The following is a 25,751-nucleotide window of genomic DNA, read 5'->3' as shown; positions in this document are numbered from 1 at the left end:
CAGGGGGCGTAGTAAGTGCTTCCTTTACCCTCCTAAAAGACAAGTCATGCTGTGTTGTCCAACACCATTCATTACGCTGCCTCAGTAAATCTCTGAGTGGTTGTGCTTCATGTACAATTACTGAAGAAAAACTTCCAAGATGATTAACAAGTCCCATAAAAGATCGAAGATCTGTTATATTTTGTGGTACAGGAAAGTCTGCAATAGCCAAAACTTTGCGAGAATCAACTGTGTAGCCATGGCTCGAGATTTTATACCCTCAAAAATCAACACGTTTTGCAAAGCAAATTTTCTGAGGATTAAGAGTTATCCCAAACTCATCACATCTTTGCAATATAGAAATAATATGGGCCAGATTATCCTTATAAGAATAATCGTATGCAAGAACATCATCAACTATCTTTACAGTTTGTGGTATATCACCAAGAGCTTGGTCTCCTCTTCGATTATATTCATCTCCTGAAGAAATAAGTCCCATTACCGCTCGCTTGAATTTATAGCGACCCCATGGGGTAATGAAACATGTGAGATCCTGGTCTTCTCCTGCAGTCTTGACTTGGAAATATCCCATTTTTGCATCTAGTGTAGAGAACCACCTTGCCCCAGTGCTAATCGAAGCTACCGCATCATGTGGAGATCGTAGAGGATAAGTGGGTCTACATATTTTAGGGTGTTGCCTTGCAAATGTTGACTAACCTGCGATAATATTCGCAAGTATCTGTTTGTATACATCACATCTTAAGACAAGTATCATGTCTGTGATGATATTTCCTCTAAGTCTCCATCTATCGTTGTTTCTTGTAGGTAGGGTTGAAGTCGATAAAACAAATAGTGAAATAACAAGTTATATTTAACAAGTTTTACATCACAATGATAACGACAGGAAGATTTGAATAGGTCTTCCAGCGGAGATGTGTGATAGAAGTCTGATATACAATTCTGTTGCGAGAACATTAGTTGACTGACATATTGCTCAATGTTACACAAACACACAAGTATACGGATCTAGAGCTGTGACGTAGGCACAGGCAAGGTATATAGAATAAGGAGAGAGGTACAGTCACTTTGGTCGCGGGGGTAGTTGTGGGGTATTTCCGTGACAGGCCTGGAGGCCAGGGTGGGAGCGGTCAAGGCAAGTACTACCTTGGGAAACTTAAGTACCTTGGGTCGAAGAGATTAGGCCTGTAAGATGTCCTTTTCACTCTGTTATCTTGTATACGTTTGGTGTTCTTTTGAATTCATATAGGTCACTGTACTACACATACAAAATCGTGGATTGATAATTTTTGGCTCTCTAATATATAATAGAAACTTTAAATTAATATGCTTGACAGGACTTAAAAAAATATTGAATTAGCATTTGACCTGGCATTTATTTACAAAGGCTTATGTATTTACAATACATTATTTATTAAACTAACATAGATAAATAGATACACATAACAGTATCTGGCTTCATAATGGAAATGAAAAATACTTAGTAAAAGTGCACTTTCAAAAATTTTCATGGCATTATTTAGTTAATTTATGCATCTTTTTCTATTTTTGCCTACTTGATAAAATTTGGGCATTCATAGCTCTCATCCTAAAAAACATCCGACATCTGACAAAAAAACAATATTACTTTAAAAGGCAAGGATAAACAATTTTCAATATGGCGTGCCAAGTCGCATAATACTCCATTGCCTGGTCTCAGTGTATTTTCTCCATTGCATGTTTGAAACATTTTTTCCATTACCTTTAATTTTTCAAATAACTCAGCACTTGGTTCCGTTAATTTATCATCATGTCGCTCTACTGCACTAATCCAGGTACCTTTCGAATTTTTAAGTTTACATCCTAAGAACTGATAATCTGGAAATTTAGATGCCACATAACCTCCAACATATCGAAGGCCCTCTTCGTCTGCAACATTCTCTAAAGTTATTTCATGAAATTCATTTTCAAAGTTTTCTGAACTTCTTCTGGCATCTTCTCATCTTTAATTCAGACGAGGCAAACACCATTGCAGAAATCATAAGCTCTCTTTCAAGATCGGTTTCATTTGAATCATTATTTTTACAACTTTTCTCTTGACAACATTCCTTCGACATATTTGAAGAATCGCACTCCTTCATCGAGTTACAATTTTTTCCAGTTATAGACTTTATTTTGCCAAGTAAATATGACCTTATTCTGTGTTTGACTTCATCTGGCGTAGGATGATCATAAGTTGCACCCATTTGTCTAAGACAGCCAAACATGTTTTCCAGTCCATCTTGGTTAAGTCTGGAGGTAATTATGTATGATACATCATATTTACTTTTATACATATGCAACCTTGGCAAGGATTTGCATGACACAATATGTCTCTTTTGGAAATGATAGATCTTATTACTTTTGCAAACTCGTATTGTTTCAGCAGTACACTTCATATTGTCAAGGATTTTATTCTGTTCCGTCAGTTGCATCCCATAAGTATTTATAGATTTTTTCTGTCATAAGGTACCCTTGAATTGAACACATCAAACCAGGAGTCGGCAAGCTTTATAAAGTCCCTTGTACTTTCCCAGGACATGCTCGTCAAAAGTCCCTGACTTCCATAAAATCTAAAGCTTTAGATGTTTGTTTCCGAAAGAAGCTGCACTGCTTTCCTCACATTCATACGTCTGAATTTCATTGCTGGGGCTCGCGATCCAAGAAGTTCCTGCTGCAGGTCTCTTTTATATGAATTTTCTTCAAAATGTTTACTGCATATGCGATGAGCAGTAGGGTTAAAGTAGTCCTTTCTATTACAACGATGAACCCATTTCCGTCTTGTTTCCTCATCACGAGGGAATCGGAAAAAGGCTACCTCCTCTTTTTTTTCTACTATTTGAATAACAACCAAACACGGCGCAGTTGTTTGGCATTATTTAAATAATAATTTAGATTATATAAAAATCAAAACTATGGTTGTATTCGAAGAATGTAAAACTAAATCAATACAGAGATGACTGAAGTGACCTGTGATATACATTTGAATGAGGGACTTCTCGCCCTGACCTGGCCTCCAGGTGATGCGGCTCTTGGGGGGATAAGCCGCAACCCCCCACAAATGACTCTACCTGACCATTCTATATACCTTGGGCACAGGCTATCATGAGAACGTCAACATGTATTTTGCCAATGGGGCATCGGTTGGCGTTACCTTTTTAAACTGATGATCTAGGTGTATTAAAGCGATGTGATACAAAGCGTTGTCAAAGCAATGTCAGCTATTCACTAACTTATTTAGAAATTCTGCAGGAGCAATAGGTCAAAATTGGGGGGTTTTGGGAAATAATTAGATAAAACCTGAAACTTTGCACAGGTATAGAGAATTGTGACCTGAACAACATATTAAAAGTCCCACTGTCTCCCACGCTTGCGTTAGCCACCATTTTGGAAAATGGCCGCCATATTGGATTTCCTTTAAATTCAAATATCTCGAAAAATATAAATTTTATCAAAAAACACCAATCAATAAAAGTTGTTCAGAATTGATTGTTTTATAGCACTCACTAGATTAATTTAAAAAAGGAGAAAATCAATATGAAAAAAATAAAAAAAATATTGAAATTAAAGTAATGAATTTATTTTCAAAGACAATTTCTACAGAACTGGTGTCCTATATGACAAAATGCTTCTAAACAAAAGTTATAGAACAAACTTTCTTCTTTTGAAACATATGTACAAGTTTATACTTATATTCATAAATAACAAAGTTATGGAGGAAAATATATAGAAAACTGAAATGTCAAATTTTCACGTACAGAATCAAATTTTTTTTTTAATTAAGAAGTGTTGATTTGCAATCATTCTGATAAATTATTGAACAATGTTTTAATAGGCATCATTATTCATTTCTTAATAGTGAAATTTACAATGGCAGTGAAAGGATCTCGTGCCTTTTTTTTTTTTTTAGAATACAGAAGGAAGCCTGATATATTAATGAGGTTTCAGACAAATACCTTGTGTAGGATTAATAATACTTACACTTTGGTTATACTTACATGTACAATAACAATAAATACGAAAGAAAATATTTCAACTGAGAGATTGTTCATTAATACAAATGTAAGCTCTCAAACACAAAAAAATATAACAGCAGGTTTGCATAAAGTAATTGTGGGACAAGTATGTCATATAGGGTACTCTTGAAAGTAAATATGGATTGAATTATATCTGAATAGAACACACTCAGAGCTCAAACATTCTTGATGTTAAGTTTTCTTTCATCTCATGAGCGTCTTCTTCAACATCCTCATCAAATGGTAGTGAATTTTCACATCCAACACCACTGTCCACAGATGGATGAGCATAATAAACCAGCCCTACGACATTCACATTGATGTTGGCAACCTTTGCGACAGTTACAGCTGACTAAATGTAACAAGTCATCTGGAGCTGGAGGTTTCATTGAAGGGATGGGTTTCAGCCCATTTTTGGAACTCTCCCATCCCCATTCGACTGGAGAGAGATGGTTACCATGCCAATGCTGTACTTGGTAGAACACCCTAAATGAGTGCAAGCGAGCTGCATCACTTGTTGGTGGCAATGTTGATAACTGAAACTCAGATTTAAGTGACATCTTTGCAACTGTTCTCTTGTATGCATGCAAACGATACCTGTCCAATGTTTGAAATTTCTCCGCTCTGTACATAGAAAGGAGGAAAGCTTCGCCAGCTTTGGCCACTTCATCTTTAGATGCTTCTCGGTTATCAAATACAGACACTGTATTGCATATGTCTTGGCTCTTCTTCAAAATATCAAAGGACTTTTTCTTTCCCTTCCCATATAAAGCTGATGTTGTGTCACAGCCTGTAACAGCGTGGAGGAACAGCAGATGTTGACGAAGATGTCCCAGGTTAGATATAAGTTTCCTAATATCATAGATCTTGTTGGGGTTGTGTACTTTACCAGGTTTAATAAAAAGTATTTTTGTGGATGATTTACAAAGAGATACTAGAAGTACTAGTAAGTCTGTGTCGTCACCCACCACTGCTACATTATGTCCACTATTTTCTAATGACCAAGAAGTTAGAACAATAAACATATCTGCATCTTCCTTGGCAACTATAAATGTAATGCCAGCACGCTGCATGTGATCCTTCAGTTTACTGATCAGCAGTGTCTTGTTACGCTTATTACACACGAAATCTGCTTGCGGTAACGTTGAGTAACATTCCTCATTGACTTCAACTTCTATAAAACAATGCTTGGATGCCCTACGATTTTGCTCTTGAGATTTGGTTGTTGGTGTCACTGGGTAGCCATCAAAAACAACTGTTGCTTTTTTGCCATAATGATTGATTACATAACCTGTGTAGGCTTGAAAAATATCCCGATACATAGCTGGCCTTGGCCACACAACTTTATGAAGAAGATGACCACCATCCACAACATACTGGTATTCATCTGAAACTAACCCTTCCCAAGGTCCATATGATTCCAATTTAGTCACTAAGGCTGCTTTGTGCCCTTTTCTCATTGAGATGTCGTCAAAGAGTGAAGGAGGTTTAGGGGCCAATTCATAAGTCATATAATTAGCAAGTTGGTCATCATTTTTCAAAACACATTATTCTGCTGAAAAGCTGTTGAGAGTTCACTGCAACAACATCCTCATGAACTTTCAGTCCATTCCTCATGACTGATATTGACCGTACTGCGTTCTTTCTTTTTAAGTGTATAGTTGAGAACTTCTTGCCATCCATATCATGCATTTCTTTTAAGCCAATTGATTTTGCTGTGTCACAGTTCACTAAATCATCAGCAATTATTCCTGTTCCCAAGGATACCAACCCACTAAAAGTTTCTTGAAATGGAGAGTGAGATCGTAGCCAGTTCTGCAATATTTGTAAGTGCTTCTCATCATTAAACTGTCGTGATTCTCTCAATTCAACATGCTGTTCAGTTGTTGCAGATGAAACACCAGTAAATTTCTCCACAGCATCACAAACTTGTGTACTTGCTGGCATTGCTTTTATCCACTGGGCTAAAGTGCTCTCGGTAATACCCTTGCCATGTGTAAGTCCCCCAGAAGATTTAAATCCCTTCATCAGATACTGTTCAATTATCATATCACTCCATGTCCCTGACCAATAAAGATTGCTGCGACGCACCGTGAAGAATCCATCAATTGTAAGTTTCTCATATTCCTTCTTTGCCATTGTATTGGAAAGTTCATGCATTTGCTGCAAATAAATCTGTGCAGCTTTGGCATAATGTAGATGCCCTGCAGCATGGAAATGTGGAAGCATCTCTCGTACACAATACAGGTGCAAATCCCACTGTCCTGTGCGTTCAGCTCTCAGAAAGCTTAATTAGGGATACTTGCTCATGATATTGCAACCAAAGTCTTGCTGTGCGACTCAAGTCCTCCTTTTGATTGATGTTGTTTATCAGCTCAGTATTAATGTCTGTTAAGATTTCATTATTTAGTACGTCTTCAACATCAACTTCATGGGTCAAGAAGGAGTGGAATATCTCCTGGATTACACTACATTCTTCATCATTCATATTGACATCATCTAGAAGAATTCTTGTAAGAGCAGCCTGTGTAAGAAAGTGAGCTCGAAGGGCACGGTAATATGTGTGTCCAGAAAGCATGTGTCTTACAGAAATTTCTGAATATATTGTGACCCACAATTCTTCCAGTCCACTTCCACACATGATGGTGCCTATTGCTCCCATGAAGGACATGAGAAGATGGAACCCACCCAAACGCACAACTACTTTTGACAATGGGCTTTCTTCGCCAACTGCACCAACTATTTCAACTGCTTTCATATAGAGGGGCTGGTCAAAAGTTACTACACAGTGAGTTTGATTCTGGGACTTAGTACTCTCAGCAGCATGTAAAAGTGCTGTGTATATAGTTGATAGATTCCCTGGGTTCAAGTTGATGAAGGGGAGTGTAAGTATATGAGTAGTTTCAAAATGACCATCTCTCATTGCTGCCTGCATGTAGCCATTCCAGCCTGGTATTTTACTTGTACTCAAGTAGCTTCCACATACCCATAAGGTATCTAACTGTCGAGCATGTTTTACAGTTACTGCTTGATATGTATCGCATGAGATAGATGCCTTTGCTATTATATTTTGCATACCTGACATGTTTGTAGGTTTTCTATATGTCTTTATTGGAATTGTTCCCCCAGCATTACTTGAACTACTTACATCCACAATTCTCTGAACTGCAGTACTGGTTAATACTGCACTGGCAGGCGTTACAGATTTCACACCACCCATGCTGTGAAACGTTCCCAACCCATCAAGAGTGCGGATGTTAAAATCTGCAATATCAAATATGTATTGAAGAAAACCATCGTTTCTTATATTTACAGTTGCAGTTCTAACTACTGAGTTGACATAACGTAGAGTTTCTTTATATGTCGTGGTTACTCCTAGTTTTGCAAGAATATAAATAAGCTGGCGAGAAGCAAATCGCCTATGTAGAAAAACAGATAAAGATATTTGAAGGGAAGACAAGAATGACCTTGGTCGTACTGCAGATATTATTGCATGCTGTATGCTTAAGCGCTTTTGCTCATTTTCCTTATGCTCATCTCGTCGCTTTGATTTTGTTACTTCATCAACAAAGTCTCGGAGAGTATCTGGCACCTGCTGTATTGATGAATTAGTAATGTCTTCACAAACTGGATATACAGAATTGTCATACACACGTGCACGTATATCTTCACGTATGGTAGCAGAAGCTGTTAATACAATTCGACGTCTCTCATCCTGAATATTACTCTCTCTGTTTTTATACCATGAATCTCCTAAGGATCTATTGACTGCTTCACTGAATGAAAAAATATTCTTACCTTTACACTTACTAACAGTGATGCTATCTCCATATCTGTCAAGCAGCTTTTGTTTCAATCTCTTAAGTGTGTATACAGTCTCTGTTGTATCAGCAGCCTCCACCACCATCCTATGCAGTTCTTGCAGTGAGTATTGGCACTCATTGCTATCATTTATAATATCACACAATTTACCAAAAGCTAGCAGTGAACCTACCTGGCATGGTCTTCCAACTGTTTTATAAGAACAGGACGCACCACTGTCACAGGTATTCTTGCAAAAATCCTTGTAACACTTCCGATGATTCTTAGACTCAGCAGCTACTAAGTCAATAACACTATCAATCCGACTAAGTACTAAATAACCAAGTTTATCATTGCGTTCCTTTGCTTTTTCCCGTACTGTTTCCTGTAGTACCATTGTCGTAACTTCATGTATGGACCTACGATACTTCCTTGGCTTCTTTTGCTCTGCTATTTTATCAGCTGTTTCTCCACAGAATAAGCATTGCAGTTTAATGTCAAATTGGGTTAATTCTGATCGCAGACAAGGAACTTTATTGGGTGGTTCTTCTAAGTCCTTACTTGGAGCAGGTCGTCGAGTGTACGACTTACGGCAGTTGACATGTACTTGTAAACAAGTTATTTTCTTAAACTGTTCATGCCACCCATCCTCTCGGGCCAAACTGGCTGTTATCAAGGTCTGCAATCCTCTAGTCACCTTTACACTTGGAGATTCTTTCAAGGGAAACCCACATATCAGACAATCCATCATTTCTCTTAGTACCTGGAAGAAGAAAATATAGGTTAAGGTCTAGCGTTTCTCTTCGTTTATGTCTTGTAACTTCTTTAGTTTTTAAAATAGACATAGACTTGTATATACTGTTTAAAAGAAAATAGTTTGTTCTACAACTTTTGTTTCGAAGCATTTTGACATGCAGTCCACCATTTCCAAGGAAAATGTTGTTGAAAATAAAATTATGAATGAAATTCCAATTTTATTATTTTTCTTGCACATAAATTTACTTATTTTTGTAAAATAACACAGTGATTCCTATAGAAAAACCAATTCTAAACAACTTTTATTGAGTGGTGATTTTTGATAAAAGTAATATTTTTTGAGATATTTCAATTTTAAGGAAATTCCAATATGGCGCCATTTTCCAATATGGCGGCTAACGCAAGCGCGGGAGACAGTGGGACTTTTCATATGTTGTTCAGGTCACAATTGTCTATACTTCTGCAAAGTTTCAGCTTTTATCTAATTATTTCCACTCAAAACCCTAAAAGTCCTGGGCTAACTGGAATACAGAAGTCATCACATTAACACAACAATATGTTTCTTCACATAGAATGACGCAATTCATCTAATTAATATGTACGCAGAATTTTATATACTATCTTGTTTTTGAAGTCTAAAGGAGTGAAAAATATGCAAGAGATATAAAAGAATAGCCTATATTTCATAATACATCGCTTCAGCACCTCAACAAATAAGCTCCCCAATGTACACTTCGTCTTGGTATTGGAACGAAAACAATAAGATGTTATAAGAAGTGCACTCAGAAACGGACCATTCCGCGTCACCTGCACATAGAACGAGAGAAAATCACTACAGAAACGTAAACCAAACTTATGAAAACATCCAAAAATATTACACTTAAATTATAAAAGTCTCAAGATTCCAAACTTAAACACAAAACACTCAATTTACAAATCTCTCCAAGTCAACGACAATCATCACTCAACCCAGCCACGATAATTTCGCTATTAAATATGGCAAAAACTGTAGCCAAAGAAATAGGCCAATCCAAAGTTCTAAAAAAAATAATATTAGCAGGATTTAAAAAATTAATTATGGTTTACTCGAATGGTTGAGGAATATAAAACACAAACCAATAAATAAGGCCGGGTAACCTTACAATTAGCTAACCTGCATCTTATATCCACCGGCAAGTTGTCCGTCTGCGATGTTATGCGATAAAGTCTCCGTCCTGATGTGGGTTCCATGAACTATTTACTCTCGGTAAATCATCTTACAAGTGTTGCCAAATAATATAAATAAATTCCAGCGGCGGCGAAATCCGTCCTGCTCGAAAGGGCTGATATCTTCAAAAATGCTTAAAGTGTGCACTTCATTGTAGGACCGAGTCTGGTCTGCCACTGCTTGAATTACGTAGCTCTCAAGAAAAGGAAAACTTTCACCTCTCCCGAAGATCCCAACACTATTCTGTAAAAGGGCAATTCTTCGGCAGTAACTAATTAAACTAGCTGGTTCGGGGAGCTAAAAGGCATTACAGCTACTGTAAGGTAATAATGGCCTTTAATGAAGTTAACTGAAACCACTATCTAGAAAAATTATGAAATTTTATATTGCTTATATTATTTTTGTAGAACAATTTCAAATTTAAAAGTTAGAAAAAAAATATAACTAATATTTTGTTCAATATGTAATCATTACACATACATACTTATTAAGCTTAGTCAGATCAACACACAATCTTACTCCATTTGGCTTCTTAGCAGCAGGCACTATGGGATGACACCATTCTGTTGGATGCTCAACCTTACAGATAACATCTTTCTCCAAAAGTTCATCAAGCTGATCCTATATTTCCGACCTCCAGCTGTATGGTATAGTGCGCGGGGCTGTCACATCTCCCTCAGTGTTTTTGCGGCTCCAAATACCCGAGGAAATGCTGATACCAAAGGTGCCCTTTCTTCTTCAGTTGGATCACGTTCATAAAGGCCACCTTGGAAGTGCAACAGGAGAATGAACTACATTACAAGTAGCGTCTTTTTTCTCTTTATAGTCCTTTGAGCGCTTCTCTTCATCTGGATCTACAGACAGTCGTACGGGAAGAGAATTAACTTGAGCAGGAAAATCCTCCGGTAGAATTCCCCAAGCAATAGAATCAAACCAGCTTAATAAAGCTCCCTTTACTTCTTTCACCAGTTATTTCAACCTGAGTTTGTCGATCACCAAGCGAAAGGAGCGAAGTAAAAGCTCCCACACAATGAAGGGTCTGATAACCAGCAGAACAAAGCTTTTCAATTTTAGAAGGTTCAAGCATATAGGGATATATACCAAGAGACCTCGCTACATTGAGGCTCATCACTGTAGCTTCTGCTCCCGAATCCGGTGTCCATAGTATAGAAGAGTTCCCTGCAGGATGAGTAAAGTGAATCTGAACTTTCGGGGTTGCTTGAGAAATGGCACTGCTAACATACACATCACTTATGATCCTATGTACATCCCTGTTAAGTCTACCATTTGATTTTACTATGAGATTCAGGGTCTCTGTAACACGGTTTTTTGGACTTTGCTCCTTGTCAAAGCATCGGATGTAGCTGAAAGTTGACATATGTATATTTTACAACCACACACAAATTTTGTCAGCATTATCAATAACCTAAACCCGATAGTTTTGATTTTTATAGAGTAAAAATTATCTAGCCGACGCCATGGCCAATGATTACGAGCCAAGAGTCGAAAAACATTCATTACGTAAGCAAGGTAAACAAACACCTTTTGACTAAATGTTGCCCGCCCATCCACCAGACAGAAATGCCATCGGCTCTGAAACCAAAAGACTTTATGAATGGCGGAACGATACATAGATGTGGGTGGGGTATCAGCGCTGGCGTAGTAATACTACTGTAGCAGTAGTGCCGCAACAGTATAGCAGTAATATAGATGAATTAAACGTTTAGACCAACTGCTGGGATCCTTGAGGATCATTTAGCACTTCTTACAACTACTCGAGAAATTAGTTTTTATAGCCAGAAGTTAAATTTTCTAATCCAACAATGCCCATGGTAGCCTTTAGTGTTATCCTGAATTATAACGAGGCGAAAGTGGGTGGAGCCTCATGAAGTCACCATTCTGACGATAATTATTGGTGAAGGTTTAAAGCCAACATACGGTACCGGCTATTTTATTCAGTAAATAGGTAGATAGCCAATAAATAAAAATTGCTTGCCATTGGATATAGCAGTTATCAAATCAAGCTTGTCTACTATGTTTTTGGTAATTACCAACTATTCCCTACATCTTGTCAATCTGATTGTGACCTATAAAGTAGACTGTAATTTCTTTGGAAACTTATTTTGGGAGTTAGACTAATAATCGAAGTGTTTTTTATTTATTAACATATTTTGTTGGTTTGTTCATTATGACAATTATCAGTGGGGAGGTTCCAGAGTTCATAAAGGTGTACTGCTTTGCTTGTATTTAAATTTGTATGTCATTGTTGCCAGAGGTTTAGCCTTCGTTACGTGTAGCCAATCATCCATCGAGGAAGAGGGAAGAAATGATGTCATAAGTTACGTAACGAGTGCGTTCGAAACCTTTTCTCTGAGTAAGTTGGCCCGTCTTCAAAAAAGGTCACTTTTACATTATAAGTACCAAATTTATTCAACCTACGTAGTGCAGAATACTCAAAATTTATGTGTTGATATAATATGTATTCTGAATAAGCGTTATATTTATGAAATGCATAGATAAAAAGTTATTGCGAAAAAACCGTGTTACAGATGCCCTGAATCTCATAGTAGCTTCGAATCTTTACTCTTTTTCAGCAAAGAGGGAGTTTCCTTCCCTGTTGACCTACACACAACAGCAAAATGTCCAATCTTTCCACATTGGGAACACTTTTTGTCCTTTGCCTTACAAACATTCATTTCAGAATGTCGATCTTTTCCACATCTAAAGCATCTTTAATTTTTATATAAACTGTTTGGTGCTTTCTTGTAGTCTCTTTAGTACCGTGAAACGTTTGATATACTCTGTAGGATCATTCCTCTTATTGTAGCGCTATTCTCATTAGCACTATCAGAAGCTCGACAAATATCTACAGCCTTCTGCAAATTCAGGCCCTTCTCCTCTAGCATTCTATTCTGTCGACGATGATATTCCGTTGACTGCGCAAGTGACTTTCCATGGCGTCAAGTATAGTTTCAAGATCTGCATCAGCCGAAAACGAGAGGCCATATCGTAATGTTCGTGTCCAGTCTTCATCTAAAAGAGAAGCGAAAACCGACCTTTGCTCAGCAGGCGTTATTGATTTGATTCCAGTCAGCATTGTATATCCTTCAAATTTACGCCGCCAAGCATTGAACTCCTTCAGAGAGACTGACGCTGACAGGGGAGGTGCAGGTGTGGCACTATGAGGAATTTTATACCGGCAATGCGCGTCATTTTGTTTAATTTCAGCACCTCCACTTCGTCGACGATTTTCGTTGACAGTTCCATTTTGCGCGCTCATCATAGTTTCTAACATCGTAGCTAAACGTTCTTCCCTCTTTTGAGCCATATCCGCATGCTTCGCCAGCAGCTCCGTCAATTGTTGTAGTTGCTCCCATCGTGTCAATCAAATCTTAAATTTTGAATCACTTCTGACTACGATCATTCCACCAGCAGAACAGATCCTACTCACTGCGCAATGTTTGATCTCTTGTAGGCTGGCAAAGAAACACGAGCAAAAATACGTCTCTTTAATAAGAGGTTACTATACAAACTGACGGCTAAACAGAGACTAACAATATTCGTTACATACATATAAAAAAAAGTATTTATAGAACTCTCGCTTGTTTATTTACATTTGAAACCAATTACCATTACAATATAATTTCCGAACAACCCATTACATAACTTGTAAACAAATAAATATGGACGTTTGGAGGTATATCACACAACCAGATGAAAAAATAAATCTATTTTCACAGTTGCTGTAATTCTGCCACACTGCTGAATGTGTTGGAGATTTTCTGCCTCATACTTGGAAATAGAATTATAGGCCTACTGAATAAAAGTGACGAGAAATAATTTAGCGTACTTAGACACACACACACACACACACACACACACATATATATATATATATATATATATATATATATATATATATATGTGTGTGTGTGTGTATGTATGTATGTATGTATATATACATGTGCAATCAATGTTTACGGTTTTATAAGTATGCTAAATTATTTTTTGTAACTTATTCAGTAGGCCTATATATATATATATATATATATATATATATATATATATATATATATATAATATATATAGATATATATATATATATATATATATATATCATTCGAGCTACAAATGTCCTTTAATATCTAATTTGCTCTACCTCGGAATTGATATATTTTCATATATGTACCGAGGGGGAATTTTTAGTTGATAATAATTTCGTACCCCCATGGGATCAAACCACCGTCCAGTTGGACGGGGAACGAAATCAGGATCGGACAGTGACGCTACCGAAACGGCTATCAGAGAGGATAAAGGTATATATCGATTCTGACCATTACAAATTAACGTCGATCTCGTTGTATTTGTAATTAGAATCGATATGGAACCCCCTCCACCATGCTAGCCGATTCGAGCGTTTGACCCACGCAGCCTTATTATGAATATTTATATGAATCACGGTGATGTGATAAATTTCATAATAAGGCTGCGTGGGTCAAACGCTCGAATCGGCTAGCATGGTGGAGGGGGTTCCATATCGATTCTAATTACAAATACAACGAGATCGACGTTGATTTGTAATGGTCAGAATCGATATAAACCTTTAGCCTCTCTGATAGCCGTTTCGGTAGCGTCACTGTCCGATCCTGATTTCGTTCCCCTTCCAACTGGACGATGGTTCGATCCCATGGGGGTACGAAATTATTAATCAACTAAAAAATTCCCCCTTCGGTACATATATATATCAATTCCGAGGTAGAGCGAATTAGATATAAAGGACATTTGTAGCTCGAATGATTTATATGAATCACGGTGATGTGATAAATATTCATATATATATATATAGATATATATATATATATATATATATATATGTATATATATATATATATATGTGTGTGTGTGTGTGTGTGTGTGTGTGTGTGTGTGTAAATAATATGCGTGTATATGGCCTCATCCTGTGGAATTTCTGATGTCTTTCATTGCTACTTGGGCCGGGAAACACAAAAAGACATTGTGGAGAGCAAGATGAGGAATTACGAAGGTATTGTTGACCCACCTTTCTCTATGGCAGTGGATAGTGGGTGATGCTAAATATGAATGAATGAAAGAAAAATGTTTGATTCTGTCAAGATGAATATTTGAGGGAGAGAAATGTGGAAACAGACGCAACTGTTGGGAGGTGGGGGGTGGGTGCCGGAGGCGGTCAGCCCTTTGCGGCACTGTCCAGGGGAACGGCACTCCGGGATCTTCTGAGCAGGTCTGCTCTGGCGTAATTCTAGATTTTCTAGCATATTTCGTCTGATCGGAAGTTAACCGTCGGAATAAGTGTTGCCAGTTGCGAGAGAAACTTCTCCAATTTAAAACTAATCAGAAACTATCTAAGAACACCTACGAATCATCTCAAATTGCCAAACCTTGCGGTATTGTCAATAGAGCATGAAATTGCTAATTATACTTTGATGTTGTTATCAGCGAATTTGTTTCTAACAATTTCGTAGGGTTCTGTTGAAATCTGAAAACAAGTGATTGAGATGTTTTAAGGCTTAAAATGTGCCTTTAATTTTCACCACTTGAGTGGGGCGATAGTAACGCTCGTTAAGTCACTGCCTGGAAATGAATAGTATTGATCAGCATTTATGAAAACATTTTTAAAGGTATTTTCAAATTGCATGGTCTTGTGAAAAAAAAATGGCTGATGTTATGGTGTGAAATAAAAGGGGTGTTTGAAAGATGTGACCTGAAAAGCCAGGAAGTTCCAAAATGCGTTAAGACAGAGAATGGCGAAGTATGTGCAAAAGAACGTGAGATGTTGCTGATGAGTTTTCTTTGTAAGTGTAAGAAGCGGCTATTGCTGTGGACATCTTACTACTCGAGGAGTTCAACCCCGACTCTGCCACTCAGTTATGTACATATATGTGCAGCAGTGACCAATGTTTTATTTTCATCTGGAGAGCCACCCCTGCTATAGGAGCTTAATGTCATATATATATATATATATATATAATATATATATATATATAATATATATCGTATATATATATATCTATATATATATATATATATATATATATATATTATATAAATGGATGTATGTGTGCATGTGCCTTTTACACGCATTCCACAATTTCAACAAAACGTAGTATACATATAACTTAGCATCAGGGCAGGAATACTTTGGGTATAAGACATCACTGGCACAAAGGACATGGTGTTGGGAGGGGGTGGGTAAGGGGTGAAAACAAAAATAACTGAAAACAGCAGATACTCTTGTCTAATCCATAGTTATTGAGGTCGTTGAGATAAATAGTGACACTTCCAAAGTCCTTTAAGTCCAAGTTTAGTCCCAAAACAAAGGGGGTGACATATAAAAATATCAGAAAATGACAGATATTCGTGTTTAATCCATGTTTTTTAAGGTTGCTGAGATAAACAGTAACACGCCCAATGGCCATCAAGTCCAACTTCTGCCTCAATAGGAAGTGGGTGTGTGAGATGGGGATGACATGTAAAAATAACTGAAAACGACAGATAATAGCGTCAAATTTGTAGTTTTCAAGGTCGGTGAGATGAATAGTGACACTTCCTATGTCCTTTAAGTAAAAGTTTAGCCTGGATAGACAAGTGGTGGAAAGGTGGTGACATGTAAAAATAACTGAAAACTACAGATATTAGTGTCTAATCCATACCTAATGAGGTTGCTGAGATGAATAGCAACACTTCCGATGCTCTTTAAGTCCAAGTTTAGCCCCGATAAGAGGGTGGGTGAGAAGGGATAGAAAATAAAATTTCAAAAATTATGTATAAGTGTCTAATCCATAGTTTTTGAGATTGCTGGGTGAACAGAGACACTCACGGTGCCCTTGAAGTTCAAGTTCAGACCCACAAGGAATAGGGGTGAGAAGTGATGAAATATAAATAGTAAGAAATACTAGGTAATGTAACTGAAGAAACTGTCTTAATAGGAAAGAGAGAGAGAGAGAGAGAGAGAGAGAGAGAGAGAGAGAGAGTAGAGGTGGCTTTGGAAGGGAGAAAGAGTTAATTGGTTGTCATTCAGAGTTTTCCCGAGCAGGACCGGGTTGGTCAGTTAGTGTGTGTGTGTATTATATATATATATATATATATATATATATATATATATATATATATATATATATATATATATCTATATATATCTATATAATATATATTATATATATATATGTATAGTATATATAATTATATATATATATATATAAGAGAGACAGACAGACAGACAGAATAAAAGACAGGGTCATGGAAATGAAAAGAAGAAAGGACGAAGGAAAACTCGATCTAAACTTGCAAGTGATTGAGTTAGGACAAGTGGAATGCGGGGAACTGGTCTATAAAACTGCTCTCGATGAGTTGGTAACGACGGACTTGTCCCGCACCTGCGACCTTCTAAGGATATCTAAACAAATAAATCGTTACATCCACTTCCTGCTCTCTCTCTCTCTCTCTCTCTCTCTCTCTCTCTCTGTGTGTGTCTTGTCCTTGTCTCTTAGGATTCATTAACGTAAGATATAGCTTCCGGAGGCAGGAAGGAGGCATCTTATTATGAAAAGAGAGAACGCATGTTACATTTTTTAACGACATTGACTTTTAAACAACGGAAACAATATTGCTGCTGCTTCTACGATATTGCCTCTATCTTTTCTCCCAGAAGCTCAAATCACTGCTATTTATGTATTTAAACTGCAAGACCTGTAACACATAATGAAACGAAGAAGACAGTGTATATGCGTAAGTTGACCTTTAACTTTGCTTTCCATTCTTGGATTTATTTATTGTCAACTTTTGCAGCGCCTTTGACACAACTGTCCTGAATTAATATTATTCTTAATGTGCATGCATTCGAGTTAAATAAGCTAAAATAGTCATTAACCTCCAAAAACAGAAATTTCATGAGTTAAAACTGAGAAATCGAAAAAACAAAGTGTTCTTATTTTATAAAAATTCGGACATTCTGTTAGAATATATTAACGAAAATATGTAAGCCTTTTATCTGGAATGAAATAAATATAAAGCTTCATTAACATGCATTATGAAAAGGATACCACAAATATGTAACTAGCTAAGGAAAATTGAAATGCTGCACAATCGGTCGTTCATAATGGTAACGTAACGTGGTGTCCATGACATCAACCCTTAGCTCTGACTAAAATTTCGTCCTAATAAATGCGTCCGCCAAATTGTGTTTACCTGTGCTTAGGAAATTATGGTGACACAAGCAAACACACACGAAACGAAATGCCAGCTCATTTCACAACAGCATACTACACTCCTGACAAGCGCTCACTTCCTTGTCGGAGGCCAAGAGGAGATTTAAAGTGAGTGCGCACGAAACTAGCCAAAACAAGCAACTAGAGTGTGCAGGGGAAATCAGAAGACGGTCTCAGGAACGCTGGCAAGTTGAGACGACCTTCCAGTAGTCATTTCATGATGTTTGCGAGTGGAAGCGTGCATATAAGTATTGGCAATAACGGCAGTTGAAATGCCAAGGGCGTTTCTTAATTTATAGAGGCCGATGAAAATATCAGCTTCAAGAAGACAGAAGACCACATGCGAACAGAAGAGACAAATGGTCCAGTAATTACAATGAAAGAATACAAATATATAGGAGAATGGTACACTCGAAATTGCTCGAAGGAAATCAATATTAAGGAGAAAAAATCAAAAGGAAGATTTCATGTTAAGAGAAGAAGATAAAGCACTAGAAAAGAAACAAAGGATAATATACGAAAAAGTTTTGGTCCCAACATTATTTATTAACATAGAGTCATGGAGTATCATCCCGACTGGAGTGAGCTATGTAAAACGCAGTGAAGGATCCTCAGAGGAATGTATGAACAACCCAGTCGCCCACCAGATTGGGAAATTAAAGTGGAATCTGGCATATGGCCTTTAGCCTGTAGCCTGCACAGTCGAGTCTAAAAGTTATGCTGTTCTATAACATAAGGAACTCTGATGAGAAAATCTATAAAAACAAATGAATATGCAAATCTAAAAGGAATAGTATCCTTCACTCTTCAGCAGTCTCCGTTACGTTATGGGTCTTTCAATTTTCTCTTTTCTATTGCATAGGTTCATATGTTTGTACTGTATGTATAAATGCATATATACATATATATATATATATATATATATATATATATATATATATATATATATATATATATATATATATACAGTACAAACATATGAACTTATGCAATAGAAGAGAGAGAGAGAAATACCAGATTCGTTGCTGTCATTAGTGCTGCAGGAATTACTGCCATCTTAAAAGCATGCCTTATTTTATCAATATGTCGGTGCGGTGTGATATGAGTAAAGGATTTTCATTTCCATGTGTGTGTTACAGTGATCAGTTTCTGTAAATATTAGAGATAAGCATACTTTTAAATTTCCTAATTAGTTCCGATTTTTGGGCTTTTTCTCCCTCTGTTACACAAAAAAAATTACAATATACTGAATAACTTATTCTCTCTCTCTCTCTCTCTCTCTCTCTCCACATTACACATTACCTCACCGCAGCAACAACCTAGGATTCATATTTCTCTCTCTCTCTCTCTCTCTCTCTCTCTCTCTCTCTCTCTCTCTCTCACCCAGGCAGGCACCTGGCCCATGAGTTTAGTCACGGAGGTGCATGATAATCAATCACATTTTGCTTCCACTAAACTTCGAGATGAATATTATTTTACAGCCGGATAAAGAAGGCACTTCACAGAGCCTTTAGAAGAAGTTTTAAAAGAGTAAATGATCAATTAGCGCATTTGTTCTCAACCTTTTTAAAACCAGTCCCCCCTAAGGGCCCCATACACTGAACGATTGTCTGAGCGATTGTCGTTATCGACACACACACACACACACTATTCAGACAGTATGAACGATCTCCGCTCCGATTTCAGTCTGAACAAAGTTTTTGTCTTGGGAAGACATGACATCATCTCTAGAAAAAACTTGCGCGATAGCGTTATATCGGCAGACAAACTCACACATTGAACGACCTTTGTATGACAGACCTAAGTCACAAGCCAGCAACCTGGTCGTGACATATTTCAGCTGAGATCGTTCAGACATGAAACTCAGCCGACTTTTGCGTTCAGACAAGCCCGACACAATGTTTGTTTGTTTGTATGGTGCTTTTACGTTGCATGGAACCAGTGGTTATTCAGCAACGGGACCAACGGCTTTACTTGACTTCCAAACCACGTCGAGAGTGAACTTCTATCACCAGAAATACACATCTCTCACTCTTCAATGGAATGGCCGAGAATCGAACCCGCGACCACCGAGGTGGGACGCTAATACCATACCAACCACGCCGCTGAGACGCTCAACACATGTTTGGTTCTTCCCTCCGCGTCTCCCTTTCATCTATGAGTAAAAATCCTTCCCAGATTTAAAGGGGGAAAAAAAAAGGAAGCGATGAGTTTCGAGGGGCAGGGAGGGAGGTCAAGAATTACAAAACATGGTGAGCCCAACAAGTCTAGCAAGAGGAATAGACTATATAGTGAACTAACGTTATAAGGCGATACTTTTGCATTTTTCCATAAACTTCTCAATATTCCTTCCTCATTAATGTTAAGAGAATAACGAATATGATTAAGAGAACTATTAATTTTTCCTAGGGCTCGGGCCTCCACTTGAAATTGCTGACGTCTCCCCAGGTGGGCGCCGCCCCCTCCTCCCCAGTTTAAGAACCACTGAATTAGCGACTATCTGACTTTGTAGCACGCTGAGGTCCTCTGCTTTGTCAGACCAGTGGCTCTATACCAATGAGCTTTGGAACTTTCTAAATTTGATCGGGTTTTTATTAGAGAATAATTATCAGTTTTCCTCTCTTAATTCCATCCCTTGATTCTGTTTTTACTCCAGGTCTTCGATCCATAATACTATTTTGCTGATGATTCTGTAAGATTCCACACAACTGAAACACTAATTAATAATAATAATAATAATAATAATAATAATAATAATAATTATTATTATTATTATTATATATAATAATTAATTATTATTGATTATTATTATTATTATTATAATAATAATATATAATAATAATAATAATAATGGTAACTAATGAATATCTCCAGCAGTTATTGCAGTACTTTTGCTTACCAGGGAAGATAGCAGTTATTATGTGCATGATTTAAGTTTTGTGAGAACATAACCTTTCAAATAGAGTAGTATTTCTAAGATCTGATTTGTATGTGTATACCATGTGAGCCTAGTATTTACAATATTGAGTAGTTTACACAATAAAGAAATTTTTTTCTTAATTATGAGCCCATTGTGTTATTAGTCGAAGAGCCCACACCGATTTATTGGACTTTTTAGCGCCAAAAGGTTTGATGGTTGATTTTGATAGGAAATTCCATCTAGTTTATGGAACGAACGCCTTACAAATGGGCGTTGCGGCGTTATCTCACAATAGGCACAGACGAGTGTGCCAGGGGCGTCATTTGGGGGCAGGGGGGAGTGAGGGGCGCTGTCCCGCCCGCCCCAAGCTTTCTAGGGGGCCCTCCAAATCAGCGATATGAAAAAATCTCTCGCTGATTTTGAGGCGCCCCCATTTATATATTTAATTATTATAGGGTCACTGTTCACGAAACAAAGTGTCGAAAAAAATATAAATAAGGTTGAAGCGTAGATAGGGATTAATTTAAATTAGCTATTTTAAGATGTTCGGAACAATATAAATAATACATAACATATAATAGTTACCAGTTAAAAACATTAAGACCAGGCAGTTTTCTTTAAGAGCTGTGACATCTAATCACTTTATTTACAAATGAATTAATGATCTTATAGGTTTTGAGAACAGATAAAGGTTACTCTAATATCCTTAACAAGGCTAAGATTTTTTTCTGCTGCATCTGAGATTGATACAAACTCCAATCAAGTAGGCAGACCCAAGAGGATCCAAAAGAACTCATCCAAGTTCAAAGACTTTTTATCTGATGCCACTGTAGGAATGAGTGAGGACAATACAAGTATTGCTCCTGATGTATCATTCAAAAGAATCTATTTTGACATAATAGACAGATTTCTCTCCGAGTTGAATTATAGATTCACTCATAATAGGCCACTGATAGCAGCGATGAATCACTTGACTGTAATTCTAATGACTTTTTAAATGATAAGAAATTGTCTACCATAGTACAGTTTTATAAGGATATACGTACACATAGATGAAATCCTTCTAAATGCCCAGTTTTCTGTAGTAAAGAGCCACTTTCTAAGAATGAAAAGCCTAAGAATTGGTTTGAATTGTATGATGAACTCAAACCATTAGAATTTGCCTACTCAAAAATTCTTAAAATTGTTAAAATTCTCATCACCCTTCCAGTAACTACTGACAGCAACGAACAACTGTGTTCAGTGCTTAGTTTAGTGAAAACGTATCTACGAACTACCATGAAAAATGAACGCTTGAATGACTTGCTTCTCATGGCCTCAGCAAAGGAGCTTTTAAAAATCTTACCCATGACATACTGGTTAATAATTTTGGAAAAGTAAGATCAAGGAGGTATCCACTAATGCAGTAAATGATATTTGAAATCCATGACGCATATGTTTTATTTTGAAATTTCCTAAGATGAACCTTGTTAAAGTTATGTAGCATTTTTTCTCTACACATTTTCTCAAGCTTAAGGTCTTCCTGTTCACATCAGTTTATAAGATTTGTTTAGAAATTTCCACTACCTTTTCATCTTCATTATTATCTCAAAATTTGATGTACAGCATTTTATAAAGAATAAAAATTCTTCAAATTTTCTTTACAAATGACCTCAAATTGCTCCTGTTTTGTTGATATTTCTAAAAATTATCTTTTAGTGATGCAACTAATGTCTGGTTTCTTAAAGAAGTTGAGAAACTAGAAATAGAGGTAGTCTGTAGTTAGAAATGACAAAGTATAAACTAAAGGCCTGCCATAACAATGACTGAGACCGAAAGTAAGTTGATAATCAGAATTTCTTATCATACCTCTTAGGATAAGGAGAGTATCGCCCTATCTATATCAACGGCAGAATGCTGGGAAATATTTTCAGGTAAATTTTCAAGGTGCACTGTGAATATTCTTTATCTTTTTTTTTTTTTTACAAATTCTGTTTAGAGGACAGAGGTGTACATGATCCTTGTCGCGCTCTTGGTATATTCCTATGAAATGTGACTGACAGAGTCAGAGAAACACAGACTGTTTATAGCTGTCAGTGGTTGAGATTTCACTGAAAGGTGTCTACAACACGGCAATCGCGCATATCGGATAAACATTAAGGCGGCTTATTCTTTCAAATATGTTGTAATATATAAGTTGATAAAAGTATCATTGTAGCAAATATAAATGTACTGCGGTGTGAGTTATGGTTGCTCTGAATTAACTTTATATTTATCCTTTTAAGTGTTTCGGGAAACTTCGAAAAGAATAACGGGAGTGTTTCTCTGTCAGAATTTACGACTTAAGAATAAATAACGATAATGAACCACTGATTTAATGAAATTCATAGTGAAGTTGCTACGGTTTAGTATGATGGCGATGGTCGCCAGCACTACATCGTGTCAAGTGTGATTGTTGACGGCAACGGCATCCCTCCGACGAGCTCTCTGGAATAACAACGCTTCTAGAGATGAACCCGCTCGACCAGTTGGCCAGCGGCGATCCCCTTCTTGCTCGTTTTATCGAAGGAGAAACGCAGAAACAACGATTTCAGGTAATTTTGAGTAATTGAGTTTTGTTGTAAAATTGATATTTCATAGGATGTCAGTAGTAGGTAGTATTTAGGCTCGGCCTACGCTAATCTTTAGGGTCGGAGTTCGCGTACAGTAGATCAGCCTAGGCTAAATACAATTTTGTCAAAGCCTAGGCCTTGAAGATTAACTGTCCGAACTCCTGAGCCTTAGCCAGCCCCTACAAAGAAAGTAAGTGATATTAGGTAGCTGCTATCTAAGCTCAGTAGCGTACCTACCTAGGTAGCCTAGTACTAGCTACGGTCTAGCGACCACCAATAGAGGTCGGAAATAGGTAGTTTTTAATTTTTCTGCAAAATTAGGAACCCCAAGGCCAGTCCAACGCCTATTAGGCCAAAACGGTTTCTTTCTTACCAGGACCTACTACCTACCTAGTAGTACTAGCATTGTAGGATAAGGTCAGACCCTCAGAACATCGTGATTTCAGGTGCAACGTCGACCTAGGCTAGGCTGTACCCAGTTAGCCTAAACAGCCCAGGCCTAGTGAGCCCAAAGCTTCAGTTAATAAACGGAACTTTTCCTTATTAGGGCAAATACTTCGAAGTAAGTATTTTCTCTAAAGTTAGAAATTAAGGCCAAATTTTAAGATTTAAACAGAGGGTAGTGAAAACGGTGTCAAACGTAGTGCAAATCTCACCAAAACGTGCTCAACATTTTTACTTACAACTCGAGGTATTTAGAAGATTGACGCCATCTCGATGTTTATGGAGTCGCTTGTGTCAATAAACTAGGTAACCATTTCCTGTGATAAATCCGCACACCAATTGTACCCACAGATGTTAGGGCACTTTCATCACAACAATCGGAAAACTTTTCCTCACCGAGTAAACAACTGTTTTGTAGAAGAAGACAACGAAGAGTACACTTCGGTAATTTTTTAAATTATAGGCTAATAGTAAAACATCAATATTTTACATATTTATGATGATTAATTTGAAAATATTCGTTATTAAAAAAGTAACTCGATTCTGACTCAAATTTAAGTAATTATTTTTTGGAATTAGAACGTTCTTTTAAGTCCTGTATTATGACGTCACAACATCTTGACTTTCATACCTTTTGTAAATAATTGCTTTACTCAACTTTCTTGCAGAACAGTTTACCAGTTATTCATGCAGATTATCAGCTTTTCATGTAACTGGTATAATCGTAATGCGCATATATATCTTTATTATTTACTTTTTGGATATATGAAGATGTTTTACTGCCGGATTATCGCCGTAGTGTGACGCAATCGTTTTCGGTCCCTGCGCCTCTGTTTTCGCACCATAAGAAATTATGGGGCCGAATTTGCAATGACCAGAAAGTCGTTAAAAGAGGAAAGTTACCATTGAGGGGCATATGTTTTGATTGAGAAAAATACAATTTGTTCATGTCACTTACCTGACAGATAGGGTAAAATATCACAGCAGGCCAAGCAGGCCACCTACAATCAACGCTAGCCACCCTCCGAAAAAGTACATTATAACGCGTCCTGACACCGGAGATGGGCATCAGTCGCGACTTCTTGTTGGTGAAAAACGGAGCTAAAGACCTCTACTCTCCTTTCGAAGTAAGTATTTTCTCCAAAGTTAGAAATTAAGGTCAAATTTTAAGATTTAAACAGAGGGCACTGAAAAGGGTGGCTACGGCAGTGGAAATCTCACCAAAACGCTTTAGAAATTTTTACTTACAACTAAAAATGTTTCGAAGATTGACGCTATCTTGATGTTTACGGAGTCGCTTGTGTCAACAAACTTACATTTCATGTGCTAAATCTGCACACCACTTGTACCCATAGACGCTGGGGCACTTTCATCACAACAATCGTAAACCCACCTCTTACCAGCACTTATTCGTACTTATTCAAGGGGACTACGGCATTCTTTGCAGCGTTTTGCGCTCTTCAATTGTTTATCAGTGTTGTCAATTGGTATGTGTTTACCCTCCAAACTAGGTATAAGACTTACACAAAACCGGGGAAATAAGTGAAATTAGCGTATCTATTTGTAGTATATATACATATTAGAGCAATTTTATCATTACTGCATTACTATGACAACTAGAATTCATCGAAACAGTTTGTAAATGCATCGGCGTATGTGTGACGCTCCACTAGATTGGCAACGATGAGCCATTTCCTCACGTCGTCTGCTCGTAAGTATACATCCGAAACATTTGTAATTTTTGGGGTTAATTTGGTT

General features: G+C 37.2%; 2 protein-coding genes across 3 annotated transcripts in view; both read left to right on the top strand.

Moving 5' to 3' along the window:
• Positions 1 to 25,751, top strand: part of LOC135222814 (mitochondrial import inner membrane translocase subunit Tim8 A-like) — a 316,936-nt gene that overhangs the window by 183,014 nt on the left and 108,171 nt on the right. The window lies entirely within an intron of this gene.
• Positions 22,760 to 25,751, top strand: part of LOC135222810 (la-related protein 7-like) — an 80,102-nt gene continuing 77,110 nt past the window's right edge. Inside the window, exons 1-2 of one of the 2 annotated variants that reach the window (XM_064261114.1) lie at positions 22,760 to 22,871; positions 23,223 to 23,531. The gene's annotated coding sequence lies outside the window, so the exon portion shown is untranslated. Of the gene's footprint in view, positions 22,872 to 23,019; positions 23,532 to 25,751 lie in introns of those variants that run through there. The other variant, XM_064261113.1, reaches the window with a different exon arrangement.

The sequence above is a fragment of the Macrobrachium nipponense genome, chromosome 8 (assembly GCF_015104395.2).
Source record: "Macrobrachium nipponense isolate FS-2020 chromosome 8, ASM1510439v2, whole genome shotgun sequence".
NCBI classification, from domain to species: domain Eukaryota; kingdom Metazoa; phylum Arthropoda; class Malacostraca; order Decapoda; family Palaemonidae; genus Macrobrachium; species Macrobrachium nipponense.
The sequence above is the reverse complement of the archived record's forward strand: the minus strand, read 5'-3'. Positions and strand labels throughout refer to the sequence as shown.